The 23862-nt window shown below is 43.5% G+C and overlaps 1 protein-coding gene across 7 annotated transcripts in view; it reads right to left on the bottom strand.

Moving 5' to 3' along the window:
* PSD4 (pleckstrin and Sec7 domain containing 4) overlaps positions 1 to 8457 on the bottom strand; it is a 46948-nt gene extending 38491 nt beyond the window's left edge. For 4 of the 7 annotated variants that reach the window (XM_077960252.1, XM_077960255.1, XM_015113140.3 and 1 more), the window contains exon 1: positions 8085 to 8457. The gene's annotated coding sequence lies outside the window, so the exon portion shown is untranslated. Of the gene's footprint in view, positions 1 to 7955 lie in introns of all 7 variants that reach the window. The other 3 variants (XM_077960257.1, XM_028832312.2, XM_077960254.1) reach the window with 1 other exon arrangement.
* Between the last annotated feature and the right edge of the window lie 15405 nt (positions 8458 to 23862).

Here is a 23862-nt window from a genome sequence, read left to right as displayed (position 1 = left end):
TCCCATCCCATGCCCATGCCTGCGCCTCCCAGGACCTGGATAGACAGGCATCACATCCACCAGCTTCCCAAGTTAGCAACCTTGGCACCAGCCCAGGCCCCTCTCCCCTCATGGCTTTGGTCCCCAGTCCTGCTGGATCCTCCTCCCCTGCGGGTCCCTGGGCTCCACCCCCTCACAGAGCGCCTCCTTGCTTTCCTGGAGAACTGCAGCAACTGCCTGCCTAATTCTCCACTGGGAGATCACTCCTGCCCTAGACAATCTTTACCTGGTACCCTCCTCCCCCATTCCCCAACAAAGCCCCTAACTGCCTCTTTCTTCCATTGCTTTAAGGAATGACCAACCCTGTTGTCTGAGACCTCTCCAGCCTCTCCTAGGACCACACACCGGCACACCCTGACCTATGGCCCCAGCAGGCAATGAGTTCTTCCCTCAATGTTCTTGGCATGTTCACACATCCTCTCGGACAGCTCTCAATTCCTTCCCCAGTCCTCTTCATCCTTTGAGGCTCACCCCATAATGCCAATTCTCCTTACAATCTTTCTAGACCAATCCAATAGGAATTGACTATTACAATAATTCCGTAACTCCAGCTACAGAGTACAATGCAGCAATCAGAAGCAACAAACCAAGAGTACACACTGCAGTCAAACAGATCTTTTAAAAAATAGTGCTGGTGGCTGGGTGCGGTAGCTTATGCCTATAATCCCAACACTTCGTGAGGCCAAGGAGGGTGGATCATGAGGTCAGGCGTTCAAGACCAGCTTGACCAAGATGGTGAAACCCCATCTCTACTAAAAATACAACAATTAGCCAGGCACAGTGGCAGGCACCTGTAATCACAGCTACTGGGGTGACTGAGGCAGGAGAATCGCTTGAACCTGGGGGGCAGAGGTTGCAGTGAGCCGAGATCACACCACTGCACTCCAGCCTGGGAGACAGAGTAAGACTCCCTCTCAAAAAGAAAAAAAAAAAAAAGGCCGGGCGCGGTGGCTCAAGTCTGTAATCCCAGTACTTTGGGAGGCCGAGACGGGCGGATCACGAGGTCAGGAGATTGAGACCATCCTGGCTAACACGGTGAAACCCCGTCTCTACTAAAAAAAAAAATACAAAAAACTAGCCGGGCGAGGTGGCGGGCGCCTGTAGTCCCAGCTACTCCGGAGGCTGAGGCAGGAGAATGGCGTGAACCCGGGAGGCGGAGCTTGCAGTGAGCAGAGATCCGGCCACTGCACTCCAGCCTGGGCGACAGAGCGAGACTCCGTCTCAAAAAAAAAAAAAAAAAAAAGAAAGAAAAACATAGTGCTGGTTAGCCAGGGGTGGTGGCTCACACCTGTAATCTCTGCACTTTGAGGGGCTGAGGCAGGTGAATCACTTGAGGTCAGGAGTTTGAGACCAGCCTGGCCAGCATGGTAAAACCCCATCTCCACTAAAAGTACAAAGATTAGCCAAGCGTGTTCACTTGAACCCACAAGGCAGGGGATGAAATGAGCCAAGACTGTTGACAGAGTGAGACTCTGTCTCAAAGAAAAAAAAAAAGTGCTGGTTTTAAAAAGAAAGAAAAATATAATTATTTATAGAGTGAAGCAATTGTGACCCCATAAAGATGGGGTCTCATTCTGTTGCTGAGGCTCTAGTACAGTGATGCTATTGTAACTCACTGCAGCCTCAAACTTCTGGGCTCAAGTGATCCTCCAGCCTCAGCCTCCCAAGTAGCTAGGACTATAGGAGTGCACCACCACACCTGGCTAATTTTTGTTTATTATTACCTTTTTCTTTTTGTAGAGAAGAGTCTTGCTATGTTGCCCAGGTTGGTCTTGAACTCCTGGCTTCAGGCAATCCTCCCACCTTAGCATCCCAAAAGGCTGGGATTACAGGCATAAGCCACTGTGCCCAGCCCCATAGTGCAATTTATGTAGGGTTAAAAATAGATGCGTATATAAATCAACATCATATACCTTTCTAAAATACATCCAGATCTAAGGATAAACCTATCATAAATACGTCAGAGTAGCTGCTGCTCATGAGGGTAGGGTTAGAGGGTAAGTGTGAGGGGAAACCACCGGGACTAGGAATGAGGGATGAAGAGGAAATGATAATTCAATAACAACAATGAAAATTCAATTGAAAACATAGGCCAAGTATGTGACCAGTCCACAGAAATACAAATAGCTTGTAAGTCCTGTAACATCACTCACTAGAAAGAACGACCTATTAAAACTATAGCATGATGGCTTTTTTTTCATCTGTCAAATTGGCAAGAGCAAAAAGTTGAGGATACATCAAGTTGGTGGAGCCGAGGGGACAGCAGCACACTCCTAAGTACAAAGACATGCATGCCTTCGGAAGGCAGGCTGCCAGTAACTTTTAAACCACATTTATGAATTCCTCCTGCTGATAACTTTTAAACCACATTTATGAATTCCTCCTACTGAAACAGTCGCAGAACTGAGATTATATAGGTACAGGTATGCTTAATGTGTTATTGTCCATCACGGCAAACAGAAATGGTGGAAACCCACAGTGCACTGGCTAGATAAATACGGTAGCCCATTCAATGAGATACAGTATCATACATGTACTTAAAAAGGATGAAGGCGGGGTGTGGTGGCTCACGACTGTAATCCCAGCACTTTGGGAGGCTGGCCAAGGTGGGAGGATTGCTTGAGGCTAGCAGTTTGAGACCAGCCTGGGCAACATGGTGACACTCCCATCTCTACAAAAATTACAAAATTTAGCCTGGCATGGTGGCGCCTGCCTGTGGTCCCAGCTACTGGGCAGGGGTTGGGCAGGGCAGGGCACTGAGGCTGGAGGATTGCTTGAGCCCAGGAGGTTGGGCTGCAGTGAGCCATGACTACACCACTGCACTCTGGCCTGGGTGACAGAGTGAGATCTTGTTTCAAAAAAAGAAAAAGCCAGGCGTGGTGGCTCATGCCTGTAATCCCAGCACTTTGGAAGGCCGAGGCGGGTGGATCACGAAGTCAAGAGATCGAGACCATCATGGCCAACAGGGTGAAACCCCATCTCTACTAAAACTACAAAAATTAGCTGGTTGTGGTAGTGCACGCCTGTAGTCTCAGCTACTCAGGAGGCTGAGGCGGAAGAATCACTTGACCCGGGAGGCGGAGGTTGCAGTGAGCCGAGATCATGCCACTGTACTCCAGCCTGGTGACAGAGCGAGACTCCATCTCAAAAAAAAAAAAGAAAAATGAAACCTGTCTATATGTCTTGAAGCAGAATGATTGTTAAGTATATGAAGTAAAAGAAGTGCATACCTAAGTATTATTTCCTACTATTTATGTTTTAAAAAAAGAAGAAGACAGGAAAGGTATATATACATACATGCTTGTTTACAAATAGAATACGTCGCTCTGAAAGTATCCTCAAGAAATCGCCTCCGAGGAGAATTGGGGATGACAGGACGGGAGAGGGAAAGAGATTTTTCACTGTGTACCTTAACGGCTGTTTGCATTAATATTTTTAAAAGATTTTTGAATACATGCAAATATTGCCTTTAAAAATATTTTTAAAGAGTATTTAACCTGTGTAAGTTCTATCTTTTTTTTTTTTGAGACGGACTTTCACTCTTGTTGCTTAGGCTGGAGTGCAATGGCGCAATCTTGGCTCACTGCAACCTCCGCCTCCCGGGTTCAAGCAATTCTCCTGCCTCAGCCTCCCGAGTAGCTGGGATTACAGGCATGTGTCACCACACCCAGCTAATTTTGTATTTTTGGTAGAGACAGGGTTTCTCCATGTTGGTCAAGCTGGTCTTGAACTCTCGACCTCAGGTGATCCGCCTGCCTTGGCCTCCCAAAGTGCTGGGATTACAGGTGTGAGCCACTGCACGCGGCCAGTACTATCTTAAAAACATCTTTTTAGAAGAAGGAGAGAAGTAGATTGTGCTCAAACCCAGCAGCTGTCTTCTCTCTAACCATCTGTTGTCACGCACTGTGGACAAAACCTGCCCTGCTGGTCTTATGCCATCCTCCTGCTTTAGCATCCTGGGCACAAGGCTGAGCCCCAGCTAACTGGATCTGACCCACTGACCTACCGCACCCTATGTAGTCCTCACCCTGCACCTGCATCCTCACCATGACCTGAGACCAGTATTTGTGGAATATATCTCATGGCCACAACTATTTTATTTTTATTTTATTTATTGTTTCTTTTTGAGACAGAGTCTCGCTCTGTCGCCCAGGCTGGGAAACAGTGGCACAATCTCGGCTCACTGCAACCTCCACCTTCAGGGTTCAAGTGATTCTCATGCCTCAGCCTCCCAAGTAGCTGGGAATACAGGCGCAAGCCATCACGCCTGGCTAAGTTTTGTATTTTTCTTTCTTTCTTTTCTTTTTCTTTTTCTTTTTCTTTTTTTTTTTTAAAGTAGAGATGGGGTTTCGCCATGTTGGCCAGGTTGGTCTTGAACTCCTAATCTTGAGTCATCTGCCAACCTTGGCCTCCCAAAGTGCTGGGATTACAGGCGGGAGCTACTGCGCCCGGCCGACCACGACTATTTTATAAAGGGACCAATTTCATTTGCCAACTAGGAGCTTCTCCAAAAGTTAGGGCAGGCAGAAGTCCATTTGGTGGACAGAATCTCTCCAAAATTTGGGCCCAAGGTTGGCTCTCTGACATTGTTACAGCATAGTGTGAGAGCGCTTGGCTCAAAAATGGCACTGCCTGATGGCAAATTCTGATTCTTCACTTACTACCCATGTACCCTTGGCCAACTTTCTTACTCTCTCTGGGCCTCAGTTTTCTCATCTGTGAAGTGGGATCAAAACAGTATAAACTACATAGACTTTCTGGGAGAATTATTTGTGTTACTGCACACAAGTTACCCAAAGGAGGGTCTGGCATATAGTATGTGTTCAATAAATGCTAATGATTTATATGCTCTTGGGCTGGTTTGTTTTTTAAGAAAAACCTGCTAATGAGATCATATAATAGTTTTAAGGATGGAAAAAAATAGGTTATTGGAATTTTCCCAGAAGGCAGGTTTTTTCTCATCTTCCATTCCCTGGGCATTTATTAGGTTGGTGCAAAAGCTATTGTGGTTTTTGCCATTAAAAGTAATGGCAAACGTCACAGTTGCTTTTGCACCAACCTAATACTAAATCTGAAAACCTCAGGGTCTCCTGCCCACTATAATTCTCGCTGTGTGGCCCCATAATGTTATTTTTATTATTTTATTTTATTTTATTTTTGAGGCAGGGTCTCACTCTGTTGTCCAGGCAGGAGTGCAGTGGCATAATCTCTGCTCACTGCAACTTCTGCCTCCTGGGTTCAAGCGATTCTCATGCCTCAGTCTCCCGAGTAGCTGGGATTACAGGAAAGCACCACCACTCCTGGCTAATATTTGTATTTTTAGCAGAGATGGGATTTCACCATGTTAGTCAGGCTGCCCGTAATGTTTCGAAGGACACAGGGTGTGAGTAAGAAAAGCAAATGATACCTCTCCCACCAAAAGACATGCTCTCCATCTCTGTCGATCACCTCTTGCCCTACTTGGCATAAACCACCAGTCCTGTCCACAAGTTGGCGATTGTAAATCTTCCTGCCACAGCAATGCGGGGCACCACCTGCTTTCCTGGGTGCCTTTGGTCAAGACTGAGCCCTACCCCGGTCTCCTTTAAGACGAGTCTCTGAGATGCCTGCTCCCCACCCCAGAGCCACACTGACCTCCTCCCTGTTCATCCAGCATGCCCAGCATTTTCACGCCTCGCTCTGGCTTCAGGGCCTTTGCACTTGCTGTTCCCTCTGCCTGGAATGTTCTTCCCCCAGGTAGTCACACGGCTATGTCCCACATTCATTCAGGTCTCTGCTCGAATTTCATCTCAGCACAGCCTGTCCTGACTACTCTGTGGGACACAGCAGCCCCTATCAACTTTAACCCCTTAAGCTGCTTTGCTTTTCTTCACTTCCTTCATCTGACACCACATTAAAATTGCTGTGTTGTTTATTGTCTGTTTTTCTCACAAGAAATAAGCTCTATGAGATGAAGGATTGTCTTGTTCACTGATGTATCCTTAAAACCTGGAATAGTGCCTGGAACATACAGGCCCTCAATAAATATTTGTTGAATAACTATACAAATGAGTGAGTGAGTCAATAGACCATGTTTTCTGGGAATCTTAATCTCTGTCTTAGATTTAAGCTTCCCAATAAGAAACGTACTCTTAGAGAGGGGCTACTCATCACTAGTCCATTGGAATCTTTTTTTTTTTTTTTTTTTTTTTTGAGACAGAGTCTCGCTCTGTCGCCCAGGCTGAAGTGCAGTGGCCGGATCTCAGCTCACTGCAAGCTCCGCCTCCTGGGTTCACGCCATTCTCCTGCCTCAGCCTCCCGAGTAGCTGGGACTACAGGCGCCCGCCTCGCCCGGCTAGTTTTTTTTTGTATTTTTAGTAGAGACGGGGTTTCACCGTGTTAGCCAGGATGGTCTCGATCTCCTGACCTCGTGATCCACCCGTCTCGGCCTCCCAAAGTGCTGGGATTACAGGCTTGAGCCACCGCGCCCGGCCTGGAATCTTAATCTCTGTCTTAGATTTAAGCTTCCCAATAAGAAACGTACTCTTAGAGAGGAGCTACTCACCACTAGTCCATTAGAATCTCAATCTCTGTCTTAGATTTAAGCTTCCCGATAAGAAACATACTCTTAGAGAGGGGCTACTCACCACTAGTCCCTTTCTCACCGATCTCTTATAGGCAGCTTATAACTCCCTGCTCATAGGAACAGAGGGCACCTCATCCTGTGTCCCTACATTTTGAGGACCTGAACATGGGACCATTTTCCCATCTAATTTGGAAAGTCTGTTTGCTACACTTTCTAGCTAAGGCCCAAATTCTCTTATACGTTTCACTGTTGTGCCCCATATCCTTCTTATTGGAAATTTTTCAGTGTTGTTTTTTCAGCATTTATTGCTCTCTGAAATGATGTCATTCAACTGCTTACTTGCTTATTTTCTCTCTCCAACCCATATGTAAATAAGAGCAGTAGTATTTGCAGTGCCTACATGCCTGATTCCTAGTTGGCACTCAGTAAATACCTGCTAGACAAATGAATGAATGAATGTATCTTCTTTATATGCCTCACATAGAGGAAATATCACGTCTGGAAGAAAAGAATGAATCATTTGGTGCTACACACTGTCTAAACCTGACCCTGGTGTGTTCTTTATGTGGAGAGTCTCATGGACATCCAATTAGTTGCTAATTACATTCAATCAGCTCTGGGCTCAGGAGGGGCCAAGCCTGAGATTCAAGGGCAGGTGGGGCTTACCTTGCCCAGTCTTACTTTGATACTGTCCCCCAACCTAGACATGCAGACTGTGGACACAGAGGTCTGGCGAGCACATTGACCAGAGCAGCAAGTCCATCCTGCAGCATGGAAAAATCCAGCAAAGAACTCACATTCTTACCTCCATCATCCTACCGAAAAGATGAGCTAGACAATTCTAGAGCCAGAAAGAAATCCTAGAGGGATATGAGTTTGTCAGCTGAGTAGACACTGTTTACCTTCCCAGAAATGTCTGATACTTTCTTGCTAGACACACCTAGGAGAAGGGCCAGCACCCAAGGGGATAGGGAAGAGCTGCCTGGTCCTCTAGCCCAGTGCACTCCTTGGGGGGCAGCTCCCACCAAGCAGGGGCCAGCAGGGGCCAGCCTGGCCTGGTCATGAGCACCAGAAACCACTGAGGCACAGGGCCATGAGCGATTAGGAGCAAAGCCCTCAGTGTGGCCTGATTCTGACACTTGGGTCTTTAAGGGCTCCTCCTGCTCGCCAGCGGGGCTTGGAGCCAGGATCCAGCAGCGCAGCCGGAGTAGCCCAAGCGAGAGAGCGCAGGCTGATTCTTTCAGTGGAGAAAGTGTCCCCTTGCTGTCCCAGTCTCCGCCACTTGGTTAGGCTGGATTCTCAGGGTCCCCTGCTCGCTCTCAACCCTCTTTCCGGCTCCAGGGACCCTTACCCTCAGCGACAGCCGCTCCGCAGGTGCTCACCGGCTTGGCGAGACCGGTGCGTGGCACACAGTCACTGTTGAGGGCGGCGACGGCGGGGGGTGCCCCCGCCCGGCCCAGGCCTCCCCACGATCCCTTACCCATTTCCCGCCGGGCTCCTGCTCCGGCCTCCCGCCGGCCCGGGCGCCCCATGGCCCCGCGCCCAGGCGCCAGCCGTGGGCAGCGAGAGCTGTGGGGCCTCGGCTGCGCGGGGGGCTGGGCCAGTCCAGCTCCGGGCGCTCACAGGAGGGACTCGGTTTCCGGGACTGCAGGCTGGCGGGCTGGTGGCGGCGCAGGGCGGGGAGGGGCGGGCTGAGACCGGGCCAGGGTTGGGGTGTGGGGGGGCGAAGCTGTCGGACTGGTCTGACCGCGGTGACGCCGGGCTGGGCCGCCAGGCAGGCCGGGTACCTCCTGCACGCCCCGCACTGCACTGCCTGACCTGTGCGCGAGCTGCAGAGCTGCAGGCACTCCAAAGCCCTCTGGCTCTTTTTCCAGTACCTAAACCGGAAACTGAGGCCTGCCCTAGATACGTGCAAGCCTTGAAAGGGATTGTTTGGAGTTCTTACAAACCCCTTATTCATTTACTATTCACTGGGCACAAGAAAAAGTTGCATTATTTGATTTCCGAATTTCAGCTGTCCGTAACTGTTGACCTACAGTGAACATTCACTAGCTGGTTTGGGGATTGGTGGCATAGAAGCAAATAGCTATGATTTTACACTTAATCTATTTCAGCAAACATATGCTCAGAATAGGTTGTCATTGGCGAGAAGCTATTATTTTTCAATGTCACCCTTGATGGCACGATCTGGTTTCTATTTCTGTAACTATGTAAGGCACCATACAATGACATTTTGAGTTAAATGATTCCATATTTCCTGTATGTCGTGAATAAAAGTTCTCCAAAAGGAATCTTCCAGTAAGCAGGTTGTAAACTGGAGAGGCACAACCTTTATTGTAAAACAAAGGTGCGCTTCCAAAGAACAAAGGGAAGGCTCGGGTTTTATAGCAAATGGTCCCACACAGGTTTCCTGTGCAAATGAAGGCTTGAAATTTGCTTAGTTCTGACTGCTTGACAAGGCTAACTTCTGATTGATCAATACATCTGAGCCCTGACTGCGTGATACAGTTGAACCCTGATTGGCCAAGGCAGGTGAGCTCTGATTGGTTGGTTCAGGTGAGCTCTGAAATTCCCAGAAACAAAAGCTGCTGGTTTCCAGACAGCTCAGCCTATGTGACCTTTAGTCAGCAAACGACCACTTGGCTCTATTTTAAATTTAGGCCAATATGGTCCAGTCATTTGACATGTAAAAACGGAAAAATAAAATAAAACAGATCTAGGCCCAGTTAACCACTCAGGATCCATCTGGAAGAATTGGCTGTTTAAGGTTCACATTTATTCACAATGTCTAGTGAACATTTTAGCTCCCCTAGGAATTGGCAACCTAGAGAGGTACATTTCTTGATTTGATGCTGCTAAAATGAAGCTGACCAGGCTCTCTGCAAGCAGCAACAACCCTGACAACACCTAATATTTATTGAGTGCTGGGCAATAAACTGTCTTAAAACATTTAACCCTTATGGCAACCCTACGAGTTAGGAAGCTTTTCACGTCATGAGGAAACTGAGGCACAGAGAGGCTAAGTAACCTGATCAAAGACACACAGGCACACAGTCAAGCAAGACCCAAAGACCATGCTCTAAATCAGCAGTGTGCAACCTTTTTGGCACCAGGGAAGGACTGCTTTCTGTGGAAGGCAATTTTTCCACAGATGTGGGAGGCGGGAGTGGATGGTGCTTCAGGATGATTCAAGCACATTACATTTGTCGTGTGCACTTTATTTCTGTTATTATTACATTGTAATATATAATGAAATGATTTTATAACTCACCATAATTTAGAATCAGTAGGAGCACTAAGCTTGTTTTCCTGAAACTAGACAGTCCCATCTGGGGGTGATAAGAGACAGCGACACGTCATCAAGCACTAGCTTCTCACAAGGAACGCACAACCTAGATCGCTCGCGCACACAGTTCACGATAGTTTTTGCACTCTTATTAGTATCTAATGCCGCAGCTGATCTGACAGGAGGTGGAGCTCAGGTGGTAATGCAAGCAATGGGGAGTGCCTGTAAATACAGATGAAGCTTTGCTCGCAATCCCCCACCCCCAGCATGGTCTTAATAGGCCATGGACGGGATTGCTCTAAATCAATGTGCAACACTACTGCTTAGTCTTTTCAGATGGGGCTCTGATGCTGGGTTTAACAATCCTATAATTTATTAGTTCATTTGTTCAGTCTGCAAATATTCACTTCAGTATTCACCTACTGTATATATGCCAGCTACTGGTTAAAACAATGAACTGAGCACTCCAAAAGCTTGTAGCTAGCAGGGAATATAAGCAGTAGTGTGAGGTACACTAGTAAATTCTAAACTTGGGAGGCTGAGTGGGGTGTCTTTGAGGGGGAAAATCCTGAAAAGGAGGGAGCCACAAAGAACAGAAGCCCAACAACTACATGCAAACTCCTTTAAACTGTTGGCAGATTCCTGAACGAACAATGCATGGAGCAAGAATCTAGACAACCCAAAGGAGAACAATAGTGAGCAGAGATCTGCGCAGTTAGTTTTCATCTCTGGGAAAGTTCCACCATCTAAGAGGGACTTGATTCTACCAGGCTTTCCATTGTAACCCTAGAATGACCACCCCTTAGCAGGAAGGACTGCATCCCAGAATTAAGGGATATACCCTAGAATTAGGGACAAAACCAAAAGAAATTCATCCAAACAAAGTGCAAAATCAAATCTCCACAAAACCAAGGTGAGTTTTCAATAATTTAACTTCCTGTTACAACAAAACTTGACACTCTTCAAAGGAAAATAGAATGCAGAGCATCTACCATATATCATTCACAATGTTCACCATGTGACAAAAAAAATTATCAGACATTCAGAAAAGCAGAAAAATGTGAGCCATAGTCAAGAGAAAAAAATAAATAGACCCTCAGGTGACCAAGATATTGGGATCCAAAGATAAGGAATTTAAAAACAAATGCTATGATAAATATGGTTTAAAAAAACTTCCAGCAAAAAATAGATATAATGGGTAAAGAAATCAGGCATTTCAGGAGAAATATAACCATCTTTTAAATGAAGTACCAAATGGAATAGAAATAAATCCACATCGATGAAGGTGATATCTGTATCTTTATTACCCCAGAATGCAGAGACATCCCAACTTTTACTTTTTTTTTTAGATGGAGTCTTGCTCTGTCACCCAGGCTGGAGTGCAGTGGCATGATCTTGGCTCACTGCAAGGTCTGCCTCCTGGGTTCACGCCATTCTCCTGCCTCAGCCTCCCAAGTAGCTGAGACTACAGGTGCCTGCCACCACGCCCAGCTATTTTGTATTTTTAGTAGAGACGGGGTTTCACCATATTAGCCAGGACAGTCTTGATCTCCTGACCTCGTGATCCGCCCACCTTGGCCTCCCAAAGTGCTGGATTACAGGCGTGAGCCACCGCGCCCGGCCAGGGTCTCTTTTTATGATGTACTTCACAATGTGTTCGGGAAACATATGGAGCTCATCACAACTCCCTGTAGAAAGTGGGGCTCAAGGCCAGGCGGAGGCCGGGTGTGGTGGCAGGCACCCGTAATCTCAGCTACTCGGGAGGCTTAGGCAGGAGAATTATTTGAACCCGGGAGGTGGAGGTTGTATTGAGCTGAGATTGCGCCATTGCACTCCAGCCTGGGTGACACAGCCAGACTCTGTCTCAAAATAAAACAAGTGGGGCTCGAGGAGTCTGTGTATTACTCTGCTACTGCTGTGAGTAATAAATTGTCTTCCACCATCGTCTATTAGAATCTATAAAATTGTGATGGGCTATCTAGTTAGCTTGCAAGCAGAATAAAAACTCAGACCCTTTCACAGTTACTGACTTAACAGAGATAAAGATAAAACTCTTAAAAGCAACCAAATAAAAAAATGTACATTGCATGCGGGAATGATGAATAATTTCATCATATAGAAACCATGTAGGCCAGAGGACAAAATATTGTTTTGTTTGTTTGTTTGTTTGAGATGGAGTCTTGCTGTGTCTCCCAGGCTGGAGTACAGTAGTACAATCACCGCTCACTATAACCTCTGCCTCCCAGGTTCAAGCGATTCCCCTGCCTCAGTCTCCCAAGTAGCTATGATTATAGGCGCATGTCACCATGCCTGGCTAATTTTCATATTTTTGATAGAGGCAGGGTTTCGCCATGTTGTTAGGCTGCTCTTAGACTCCTGGCCTCGAGTGATTCCCCAGCCTCGGCCTCCCAAAGTGCTGGGATTACAGGCATAAACCACCAGGCCAAGCCAAAATGGAACATCATCTTTAAAGTGCTAAAAGTAAAAAAGCTAGCAACTTATAGTGCTTTGTCCCCAAAAAAATTTTTAAACAGGAAGTAAGACATCTTCAAATAAATAAAATCTGACAGTATTATATGAAAAGTAAATAAATTATTCAAGATAAAGGGAATGATATTAAATAAAAATTACAATCTACAGTGAAGCAATGAAGAGCAGTGGGAATTATAAATATACAGATTAATACAAAATACTTTTTCACATTTGTATTAAGTTATTTAAAAGTTCATTGACTAAAGCAAAAATAGTCAGATTTTGGGAGATTTGTAACATTTGTAGAAGCAAGATGTATAACAAGAAAAGCACAAAGCATAGAAGGGGAAGAAAAATGGGTGTACATTGGAAGATTTTTATGTTGCGTATGACGTTTTATAATATTAATTCAGACTAAAATCTGATAGAAGATACAAAAATTATCGCTGAAAAATAGTTAACCCAAGAGAAGCCATGGAAGTAAGAAAAAATTAAGAAGAGGGAGGACACATAAAACAAATAGCAAGATAGAAAATGTATCATTAATACAATAAATACCTCAAATAAAAGATAGACCTGTCAAATAGGCTAAGAAAACAAGACCCAACTATACTGTGTTTACAAGATACACATGTTAAATATAAAAACCCAGGCTAGTTGAAACTAAAAGTACAGGGAAAATATACTATGTAATATGAATTTTAGACAAAGTAGGTTTTAATACAGGGAAATTACCAGAAATAAAAATGGTCATATTAAAATGACAAAAGGATCAATTTATTAAGAAGACATAACAGGCCGGGTGTGGTGGCTCATGCCTGTAAATCCAGCATTTTGGGAGGTAAAGATAAGCGAGTGGATCACCTGGGGTCAGGAGTTCGAGACCAGCCTGACCAACATGGTGAAATCCTGTCTCTACTAAAAATACAAAAATCAGCTGGGTACGGTGGCACATGCCTGTAATCACAGCTACTCAGGAGGCTGAGGCAGGAGAATTTCTTGAACCGAGGAGGCGGAAGTTACAGTGAGCCGAGATCCTGATATTACACTCCAGCTTGGGCAACAGAGTGAGACTCTGTCTCAAAAGAGAGAAGGGGGAGGAGGAGGAGGAGGAGGAGAAAGAGGAAGAAACATAACAATCCTAAATGTATAGGAATGTCACAACAGAATTTCCAAATATGTCAAGCAAAAATGGAAGTAGAAAACCCACATAGTTGGACATTGTAAAACCCATTTCTCAATAATTAATAAAACAAGTATACAAACAATTATTAAGGACACAGATTTGAACAACATAATTGTTTAACCTGACCAAACCGACATCATATAATATTACACCACCAATGGCAAAATACATATTCTTTTCAACTGCTCATGGAATATTCACCAAGACTTATGATTCATGAACTATAGAAGAATCTCTAAATTTCAATGGAAGAAATCATAAGATCATGTTTCCTGACTACCATGGAATTAAATTAGCAATCCATAATAATATTCTATCTAAGAAAATATCCAAATGTTTGGAAATAAAGCAATGCACTTCCAAATAACTCATAGGTCAAACAAGAAATCACAGGAAATATGAGGGAATACTTCAAATTAGAATGGCATAAATATAGAAAAACAGATCAAAGTAACAGAATTAAAGTGTCCTAATATATATCTACATATCTTTTGACAAAGGTGTCAAGGTAATTCATGAAGAAAGAAAAGCCTTTTCAACAAACAGTGCTGGAGCAACTAGAAATCTATATGGTTAAAAAAAATGAACCCTGGGACTTGTATCTAATATATAAATAATACTTATAACCCAATCATAAAAAGAAGAATTCAATTTTAAAGTAGGCAAAGGACCTGAATAGACATTTCTCTGAGGTAGATAAATTACCAATAAACGCACGAAAAGATGCTCAACATCATTAGCAATCAGGGAAACACAAATCAGAATCACAATAAGATACTACTAGATTGGTTATAATAAAAAGTACAGATAATAACAAGTATTGGCAAGGTTGCAAAAAATTGAAAATCTCATATACTTTTGGTAGGCTTGTAAAATGGTGCAGCTACTTTGGAAAACAGTTTGGCAATTCTTCAAAACATGAAACATAGAGTTTCCGTATGACCCAGAATTTCACTCCTAGGCCTGGGAGGCAGAGGAGGATGGCTGTACAGAAGACTTCGACAATCACTCTCCCCACAGGAACACCAAGTTTAACAACGATCTATGCCAAAAAAATACCTTCATAAGAACCAAAAATCAAGGCCGGGTGCAGTGGCTCACCAGCACTTTGGGAGGCCAAGGCGGGCGGATCAACCTGAGGTCGGGAGTGCGAGACCAACCTGACCAACATGGAGAACACCCGTCTTTACTAAAAATACAAAATTAGCTGGACGTGGTGGCGCACGCCTGTAATCCCAGCTACTCAGGAGGCTGAGGCAGGAGAATTGCTTGAACTTGGGAGGTGAAGGTTGCAGTGAACCGAGATCGTGCCATTGCACTCCAGCCTGGGCACCAAGTGCGAAACTCTGTCTCAAAAAAAAAAAAAAAAAAAAATCAGGTGAGCATCACAGTACCTGGTTGTAACTTCACAGCACTGAAGAAGGCATTGAATAGGGTAGAAAAGAAGGTTTTGAGTTACCTATGTCACCCTTCCCCCATCCCCCAGCAGCAGCCATGTGGCACAGGGAGAGAATCAATGAGCATGGAGGAGGGATAGTGCAGTGATGGCCAGACTTTGCATTGGAACTAGCGATGCCCTGACACAGTAGAAAGCAACACCAAGCAGAACTCAGCTGATGCACACCGAGGGAGCATTTAGACCAGCCCTAGGCAGAGAGGAATCGTCCATCCCGGAGGAAGGAGCTTAAGTTTTGGCAAGCCTTAATGTCATGAACTAAAGGTCTCTGGGGTCCTAAATAAACTTGAAAGGCAATCTAAGCCACAAGGACTGCAACTCCTAGGCAAGTCCTAGTGCTGTTCTGGACTCAGAGTCAGTGGACTTGGGGGTCACATGACCTAGTGATACACCAGCTAGGGAGGCCAAGGGAGGGCCTGCACTACCCCTCCTCCAATCCCAGGAAGTGCAGCTCACAGATCCCAAAGATACTCCTTCCTTCTGCTTGAGGAGAAACGAAGGTCTAATAAAGAGGATATTGTTTTGTAACTTGGATACCAGCTCAGCCACAGTAGGATAGGGCACTGAGCAGAGTCCTCAGGCACACATTCCAAGTCCTAGCTCTCAGATGACATTTCTAGATATACCCTGGACCAGAAGGGAAATCACTGCCTTGAAGGGAAGGACCTAGTCCTGGCAGGATTCATTACCTGCTGAGTAATGAGCCCTTGAGCCCTGAATAATCAGCAGCTGTCGGCAGGTAGTATACACTGTGGGTCTTGAGTGAGACTCAGAGCCATGCTGGCTTCAGGTGTGACCCAGCACATTCCCAGCTGTGGTCGCTATGGGAAGAGACTCCTTCAGCTTCAGAAAAGCAGAGGGAAAAATAAAGGAGGGGACTTTGTCTTGCAGCTTTCAAGTTTATTTAGGACCTCAGAGACATTAAGGCTTGTACCAGGCAGACTCTTGAGGTCCCTGATTTCAGGCCTTGCCACTTGGATGGCATTTCTGGACCTGCCCTAGGCCAGATGGGAGCCCACTGTCTTGAAGGCGAGTGAGTCCCAGGCCTGGCAGCATTCATGACAAGCTGACTGAAGAGCCCTTTGGCCTTGGCAGTAGCCTGACGGTATGCCCCAAGGCCCTGTGGCAATGGTGGTCATAAGGAGAGACTCCTCTGCTTATGGAAAGGGGAGGGAAAAGTAGGAAGGACATTGTCTTGTGGCTTGTGTGCCAGCTCAGCTGCAGTAGACTACAGCACAAGGTAGATTTCTAAGGTTTCCAACATCAGGCCATTTCCTCCAGACAACAACTCATCGCCCTGAAAGGAAGGATGCAAGCATGGCTGGCTGCAACACCTGTTGATTGTAGAGCCCTACGGCCTTAAGTCCACAGAGATGGTAGACAGGTAGTGGTTACAGTGGGCCTTGACCCAGTGCCATGCTGGTTTCAGGTCTGACCTAGTGCATTCCCAGCTGTGGTGGCAGCAGAGGTGCTTGTGTCCCACTACCCCCAGCTTTAGGCCACCTAGCACAGAGAGAAAGATTTTGTTTATTTGGGAGAAAGTAAGGGAAAAGAATAAGAGTCTCTGCCTGGCAATCTAGAGAATTCTTCTGGATCTTATTCAAGACCACGAAGGTGATACCTCTATGAGTCTGCAAGAGCCACAGTGTTACTAAGCTTGACATGGCCCCCTGAAGCAGATATGACTGCAGTGACCAAAAAGTTAGACCACAACACCCAAATCCTTTCAAATACCTGGAAAATTTTCCCAAGAAGGATGGGTACAAACAAGCCCAGACTGCGAAGACTACAATATGTACCTGACTCTTCAATGCTCATACACTGATGAACATTCACAAGCCATCAAGACCATAAAGGAAAACATGACCTTACCAAATAAGGGACAAAATAAGGGATCAGGGACCAATCCTCAGAGACAGAGATATGTGACCTTTCAGACAGAGAATTCAAAATAGCTGTTTGAGGAAACTCAACAAAATCCATGACAACAAAAGGAGAAATTCAGAATCCTATCAGATAAATTTAACAGAGATTGAAATAATTAAACATAATCAAGCAGGAATTCTGCAGTTGAAAAATGCAATTGACATACTAAAGAATGCATCAGAGTCTCTCTTTCTCTCTCCCTCTCTCTTATTTATTTATTTTGCAGACAGAATCTCTCTCTGTTACCAAGGCTGGAGTGCAGTGGTGCAATCTCAGCTCACTGCAACCTCTGCCTCCCAGGCTTAAGTTAATCTCATGCCTCAGCCTCCTGAGTAGCTGGGATTACAGATGTGCAACATCACACCCAGCTAATTTTTGTGTTTTTGGTAGAGACCGGGTTTTGCCATATTGGCCAGGCTGGTGTTGAACTCCTGGCCTCATGTGATCCTCCTGCCTCAGCCTCCCAAAGTGCTGGGATTACAGGCATGAGTCACTGCATTCAGCCTCAGAGTCTTTTAATAGCAGATTTGATCAAACAGAAGGAAGAATTATTTAGCTTGAAGACAAGCTATTTAAAAATGCACAGATACAGGACACAAATGAATAAAAAAAGACGAATGCCTACGGGATCTAGAAAATAGCCTCAAAAGGGCAAATGTAAGAGTTATTGGCCTTAAAGAGGAGGTAGAGAGAGAGATAGGAGTAGAAAGTTTACTCAAAGGGATCATAACAAGAACTTCCCAAATCTAGACAAACAAATCAATATTCAAGTACAAGAAGACTATAGATCACCAAGTGGAGTTAACCCAAAGAAGACTACCTGAACCCAAAGAAGACGACTACCTGAAGGCATTTAATAATCAAACTCTCGAAGGTCAAGGAAAGAATCCTAATAGCAGTAAATAAGAAAAACAAGTAACATAAGCTCCAATACATCTAGCAGCAGACTTTTCAGTAGAAACTTTACAGGCCAAGAGAGAGTGGTATGACATATTTAAAGTGCTGAAGGAAAAAAATTTTTACCATAGAATACTATATCCAGCAAAAATATCTTTGAAACATGAACGAGAAATAAAGACTTTCCCAGACAAACAAAATATGAGAGACTTCATCATCAACACAAGAACTGTCCTACAAGAAATGCTAAAGGGTGTTCTTCAATCTGAAAGAAAAGGACATTAATGAGCAATAAGAAATCATCCGAAGGTACAAAATTCAGATAATTACTGGTAATAGTGAGTACACAAAAAATAAATATTATAACACTGTAATTGGGGTGTGTAAACTACTCATAACTTATGTAGAAAGATGAAAAGAACTGTCCAAAAATAATAACTATGCCAACTTTTTTCTTTTTGACACAAGGTCTCACTCTGTCACCCAGGCTAGAGTGCAGTAGTACAATCATGGCTCACTGCAGCCTCAGCCTCCCTGGCTTAGGTGATCCTCCCACCTCAGCCTCCTGAGTAACTGAGACCATGGGTGCACAGCACCATGCCTGGCTAATTTTTGTATTTTGTGTAGAGATAGGGTTTCGCCATGTTGCCCAGCTGGTCAGAAACTCCTGGGTTCAAGTGATCTGCATTCCTCGGCCTCCCAAAGTGCTGGGATTACAGACATGAGCCACAGCACCTGGCCTGTAACAACTTTTCAAGACATAGATAGTATAATAAGATATAAACAGAAACACCAAAAAGTTAAAAAGTGAGGGATAAAGTTACAGTGCAGAGTTTTTATTAATTTTCTTTTTGCTTGTTTGTTCATGCAATCAGTTTGTTCATGCAAACAATTGTCATCAGTTTAAAATAATGAGTTATTCCAGTGAGCCAAGATTGTGCCACTGCACTCCAGCCTGGCTGATAGTGCGAGACTCTGTCTCAGTAAATAAATAAATAAATAGTTATACAATATTATTTGCAAACCTCAGGGTAACCTCAAATCAAAAAACCTTTGAAGGATACATGAATAATAAAAAAGCAAGAAATTAAAACATACCACCAGAGAAAATCACCTTCACTAAAATGAAGACAGAAAGGAAGGAAAGAAGGAAGACAAGACCACAGAACAACCAGAAAACAAATAACAAAATGGTAGGAGTAAGTCCTTACTTATCAATAATAATATTGAATGTAAATAGATGAAACTCATCAATCAAAAGACATAGAGTGGCTGAATGGATTAAAAAATATAAGACCCAATGATCTGTTCCCTACAAGAAACACATTCCACCTAAAAAGACAAACATAAACCGAAAATAAAGAAATGACTTTTTTTTTGTTTCCATGCCAATGGAAACAAAAAGGAAGCAGGTGTAGCTCTACTTACATAAGACAAAATAGATTTCAAGACAAAAACTATAAGAAGAGACAAAAGAGGTCATTATATAAGAATAAAAGGGCTACTTTAACAAAAGGATGTGACAAGAGTAAATATGTACATCCCCAACACTGGAGCACCCAGATATATAAAGCAAATATTAGAGCTAAAGAGGAAGATAGACCCCAATACAGTACTAGCTGGAAACTTCAATACCCCACTTTCAGCATTGGACAGATCATCCAGACAGAAAATCAACAAAGAAACATCAGACTTAATCTACTCTGTAGACCAAATGGACCTAATAGATATTTACACAGCATTTCATCCAACAGCTGCAGAATACACATTCTTCTCAGCACATGAATCATGAATCATTCTCAAGGATAGACCATGTTAGGCCACAAAATAAGTCTTAAAACATTTTTAAAAACTAATATAATATCAAGTATTTTCTCTGACCACAATGGAATAAAACTAGAAATCAATAACAAGAAGAACTTTGAGGCCGGGCGCGGTGGCTCAAGCCTGTAATCCCAGCACTTTGGGAGGCCGAGGCGGGTGGATCACGAGGTCAGGAGATCGAGACCATCCTGGCTAACATGGTGAAACCCCGTCTCTACTAAAAATACAAAAAACTAGCCGGGCGTGGTGGCGGGCGCCTGTAGTCCCAGCTACTCGGAGGCTGAGGCGGGAGAATGGCGTGAACCCGGGAGGCGGAGCTTGCAGTGAGCCGAGATCGCGCCACTGCACTCCAGCCTGGGCGACACAGCGAGACTCCGTCTCAAAAAAAAAAAAAAAAGAAGAACTTTGAAAACTATACAAGCACATGTAAAGATATTCTATGTTCATGGACTGGAAGAATCAATATTGTTAAAATGTTCATACACTGAAAGAATCAGTATTGTTACAATGTCCATACTACCCCAAGCCACCTTTAGATTCAGTACAATCCCTATCAAAATACCAACAACATTCTTCACAAAAACAGAAAAAGTAATCCTAAAATTTATATGGAAACACAAAAGACCCAGAATAGACAAAGTTATCCTGTGCAAAAATAATAAAACTGGAGGAATCACATTACCCGACTTCAAATTATACTACAGTGCTACAGTAACCAAAGCAGCATGGTACTTGCATAAAAACAGATGCATAGACCAATGGAACAGTGTAAAAACTTAGAAAAAAATCCATACACCTACAGTGAACTCATTTTTGACAAAGGTGCCAAGAACATACACTGGGGAAAGGACAGTCTCTTCAATAATGGTGCTGGGAAAACTGGATATCCATATGCAGAAGAATGAAACTACACTCCTGTCTCTTGCCATTTACAAAAATCAAACCAAAATGGATTAAAGACTTAAACCTAAGACCTTAAACTATGAAACTACAAGAAAACATTGGGGAAACTCTTCAGGACATTGGATCAGGCAAAGATATCTTGAGTAATATCCCATAAGCATAGGCAACCAAAGGAAAATGGACAAATGGGATCACATTAAGTTAAAAAGCTTCTGCACTGCAAAGGAAACAATCAACAAAGTGAAGAGACAATCCACAGAATGGAAGAAAATGTTTACTGCACTCTATCCGTCTGACAAGGGATTAATAACCAGAATATATAAGGAACTCAAACAACTCTACAGGAAAAAAATCTAATAATCCTATTAAAAATGGGCAAAAGATCTGAACAGACTTTGCTCAAAAGAAGACATACAAATGGAAAACAGATATGTGAAAAGGTGCTCAACATCATCAGAGAAATGCAAATCAAAACTACAATGAGCTATCATCTCACCCCAGTTAAAATGATTTTTATCCAAAAGACAGGCAATAACAAATGCTGGTGATGATGTGGAGAAAAGGGAATCCTCGCACACTCTTGGTGGGGATGTAAATTAGTACAACCACTATGGAGAACAATTTGGAGACTCCTCAAAAAACTAAACATAGAGCTACCACATGATCCAGCAATCCCACTGCTAAGTATATACCCAAAAGAAAGGAAATCAGTATAATGAAGAGATATCTGCACTCCCATGTTTATTATAGCACTCTTCACAGTCACCGAGATTTGGAACCAACTTAAGTGTCAATCAGCAGATGATTGAATAAAGAAAATGAGGTACATATACACAGTGGAGTAGTATTCAACCATAAAAAGGAATGAGGTCCTGGCATTTGCAATAATATGAATGGAACCGGAGGTCATTACGTTAAGTGAAATAAGTCAGGGATAGATAGATGAACCTTGCATGTTTTCATTTACTTGTGGGAGCTAAAAATGAAAACAATTGAACTTGTGGAGATAGTAGAATGATGGTTACCAGAGGTTGCAAAAGGTAGTGAGGGAGTGAGGAAGAAGTAGGATGGTTAATGGGTGCAAAAAATAGTTAGAAGAATAAATAAGACCTAGTATTTGATAACACAACAGGGTGACTGTAGTCAATAATAATTTAATTGCACATTTTTAAATAATTAAAAGAGTATAATTGGATTATTGTAACACAAAGAATAAATGCTTGAGGGGATGGATATCCTATTTACCCTGATGTGATTATTATGCATTGCATACCCATATCAAAAGATCTCATGTACCCCATAAATATATACACCTACTATGTACTCACAAAAATTAAAAATAATTTTTAAAAACTATAAATAAATAAGAAAATGACAAACTACTCAAAATAATGGCCAAAAGAGTTAAACAGACATTTTACAATTTTAAAAAAATCACAAATGACCAATAAACACATTAAAAGATGCTCAATATTTTTAGTACAAATTCAGACCTCAAAGATATACTACTTCATCCTCATAAAAAAAGGCTAGAATTTAAAACACTGACCATACGAAATATTGATGAGTTGACAAGGAGTTGGAGCCACAGGTACTCCTTTTCTTTTTTCTTTTTCTTTCTTTCTTTTTTTTTTTTTTTTTTTTTTGAGGCCAAGTCTCACTGTGTTGCCCAGGCTGGAGTACAATGGAGTGATCTCAGCTGACTGCAACCTCCTCCTCCTGGGTTTCAGCAATTCTCCTGCCTTAGCCTCCCAGGTAGCTGGGACTACAGCTACCACTACCACCACGCCCAGCTAATTTTTGTATTTTAAGTTGAGACAGTGATTCACCATGTTGGCCAGGCTGGTCTGCAACTCCTGACATCAGGAGTACCTGGACGTCTGGAGCTCCTGACATCCACTCACCTTGGCCTCCCAAAGTGCTGGGATTACAGGCATGAGACACTGCACCTGGCCACCACTGATACTCTTATACTTTGCTGACAGGAGCCTAAAACCATGCAACAATTTTGGAAAACAAGTTGCCAACTTCTTGTAAATTGACCTACCTTTTGACCTAGTCCTTTCACTGCTAGGCATTTACTCAAAGCAAGAGAGTTGAAAACAAATGTCCACAAGAAGAATGGTATAAAAGAATAGCTGCTCTATGCATCATAGACAAAAACTGGAAACATCTCAAAAGTCCATGGAAAGCCTGTTATTCATGAGTTGAAATACTACTCAACAACAGAAAGGAAGAATCTGTTGATTTCTCACAACAACATGGATTAACCTCAAAAACATTATGTTGAGAGGAAGAAGCCAAGTAAAAGAGTATATACTATGTGATTCCATTTATATGAAGTTTGAAACAGGACACAACCAACGTATGGGATGAAAGTCAGAACAGTGGATACCTCTTGAGTGGGAGGAACTGGTTAGAAAGGGACATAAATGAATTTTCAGGAGTTATGGAAATGTTTTACATTTTCATTGGGGTGGTGGCTACATGAATGTATATATTTGTCAAAATTTATGCAACTGAGCATTTACAATCTGTACATGGGGCATGTCAGGGTGTAGTGAGGGGCTTAAGGGTGAGCTGAGTCAGGACCAGGACATTCAGGTGACCCACGGGCTGGAGACATCTGGTGATACTTGGGTTATAACCTTATTCAAGCAGTCTTATAGTGAGCTTTTACCTAGAGCACTTTTGCATGTTATTTAATAGTGACAATAACTCTGAGAAGTATTATGATCTTGGTTTTCTTTCTTTTTTGTTTATTTTAGAGACAAGGTCTTGCTCTGTCGCCCAGGCTGGAGTGCAGTGGCACAATCATGGCTCACTGCAGCCAGGCCTCTGGGGCTCAAGTGATCCTCCTGCTTCAGCCTCCACACCTGGCTAATTTTTAAAAAATTTTTGTAGAGATGAGGGCTCTTGCTCTGTTGGCCAGGTTTGTCTTGAACTCATGGCCTAAAGTGATCCTTCCACCTGAGCCTCCCAAAGTGCTGGGATTATAGGCATGAGACACTGTGCCCAGCCATGATTTTCTAAATGAATGAAATGAGCTTCAGGAGCTGGTACAAAAATCACTTGGCTATTAAAAGATGTAGCTGGACCTCATCCCTGAGAGTTATGATTTCAAACTACAGACTCTTGTCCCTTTCCACTTGCAAATGGCCTATCTGAAAATCGGCTCTGTCTGGAGCTGGCCCCCTTCCCCCCTGCTCTCTGTAGCACAATGTTCTGAATTGAGTTTCTCAGAAGGGGCGTGGGGGAGGCATACTTTCAGCAGGAGGTTCCCCCTGGTCTGAAAGGGGTACAAGTTC

The sequence above is a fragment of the Macaca mulatta genome, chromosome 13, assembly GCF_049350105.2.
Source record: "Macaca mulatta isolate MMU2019108-1 chromosome 13, T2T-MMU8v2.0, whole genome shotgun sequence".
NCBI lineage: Eukaryota > Metazoa > Chordata > Mammalia > Primates > Cercopithecidae > Macaca > Macaca mulatta.
Note: the sequence above shows the minus strand (reverse complement) of the source record. Positions and strands in the feature narration are given on the sequence as shown.